Source organism: Morone saxatilis, unplaced genomic scaffold, assembly GCF_004916995.1.
Source record: "Morone saxatilis isolate NCDOM2014 unplaced genomic scaffold, NCSU_SB_2.0 Contig9, whole genome shotgun sequence".
NCBI classification, from domain to species: domain Eukaryota; kingdom Metazoa; phylum Chordata; class Actinopteri; family Moronidae; genus Morone; species Morone saxatilis.
This window is the reverse complement of record NW_023340268.1, coordinates 3,975,639-3,977,133: the sequence shown is the minus strand read 5'-3', so window position 1 is coordinate 3,977,133 and position 1,495 is coordinate 3,975,639. Positions and strand designations below refer to the sequence as shown.

The following is a 1,495-nucleotide window of genomic DNA, read 5'->3' as shown; positions in this document are numbered from 1 at the left end:
TTGATTAGTTCAATCAAGTTTTACTTTGAGCTGGGTTTAAGACACTGGGAGATAGTCCTGTCTTTAAGTCATATAGATGGTATTGTCATTAGTTTGTCGACTCTACACAGGCACCTGAGGACTTGTTGTTCAGAAGGAAAGCACATTCAGATCTGCTAGACATAGAAATGTCCATGGGAGTCACTTGCAGGTTGGAGGAGAAGTATCTCGATAATTCAGAGAAAAAAAATTACTCTGAAAAACAGAAAAAATTACTCAGTAAAACAGGGGGGAAAAAGAGTCAGAAAAACAGAAAAAAATATTCCAAAAAACAAACCAAAAAATAAATTACTCAGAAAAAAAAAGTTTTTTATTTTTTTTTCAAGTGAATGCAATACGCTTCAGTAGAAAAGAACAAATGAATGAAGAAATTAAGACAGTGTTACATTAGAAAATCTTCTTGATGAGACAAAATGGAAAATGCAGATACATTTGGGGTTTAGTTGTGGTTTTAGTAGTGTTTTACTGAATATCTCCTCCTTTAATCCAGTAGGCGGCGGTAATGCACCCTTACAGCACAGGTCTCTTCACGACACAACCAATCTTTCTACGGCCGTGTTGTGTTCAGCCGTAAAGCGCCACGCGTGGAAGCGAAGGAAGGTTAAAGTGAAGCCAACAAAAGACGGTAAAAACAAATCATTTCTTTATTATACTGCCACTTCAACAGCGCCCTGCTCGTTTTAACCCAGTGTAGAGTTCACGGGTCGACTGAAAGCAGCACCAGTGAGTGTAAACGGAGTGAACTGGGAGCGGATGGTGGTTAGCAGGAAGGCTTGAAGGAGACTGGATCTGACAACAAACATCTGATCCAGGGACAATGTAAAACACAGATTAAAAACGATGAATGTCAGTGCTCGTTCATGTGCACATGTATTGACTTGTGTTAAAGGTGAGCTCGGCAGCCTGTAGTCAGCTCAGTGTTAGGCAGTAGGGTTCATTTGTTAATGGAGTAAAAGAGTTTATTTGTGTGTTATTAAAGAATACATTCCTGCAAACTCACTTTCCTTTGGGTCTAAATCGTCTCATTGTTTGGGAGCCAAGATTTGGAGTTATTGGTTATTGATGAGTGATTGTATTTAATGATTTCGTTTATGTAATTAATTGAATAATAATTGAATTTGTATTATATATATATACAGTTATGTCACTTCCATTTGAGTCTGTAGTGTAGTAGTGATAGTTATTGTGAGTTGGTGTTGGCTTTGTGCTGTCATGCTGCTCTGCATTACATCTTGTTTGAATAATAGTTAGTTACATGTGCAGGATCATGCAAAAGTCCTGCTGTATTAAACTGTTTTCCACCTGAAACTGGGCTTGTCACGATTATCTTGCAGCCAAAAATAGTTGCGATGCACGATGTTATCACAATATCACAATGAAAATATTAAATTAAAATGTTAAATACTTTTAAAACATACTTGAATCTCTTAACCTTACGTTTTATTAGGAAACACAT

At 36.9% G+C, this 1,495-nt stretch overlaps 1 protein-coding gene across 1 annotated transcript in view; it reads left to right on the top strand.

The window, feature by feature from the left end:
• The first annotated feature begins 544 nt into the window (after nucleotides 1–544).
• ndufs5 (NADH:ubiquinone oxidoreductase subunit S5) overlaps nucleotides 545–1,495 on the top strand; it is a 2,089-nt gene continuing 1,138 nt past the window's right edge. Inside the window, exon 1 of the mRNA XM_035681830.1 lies at nucleotides 545–664. The gene's annotated coding sequence lies outside the window, so the exon portion shown is untranslated. The remainder of the gene's footprint in view (nucleotides 665–1,495) is intronic.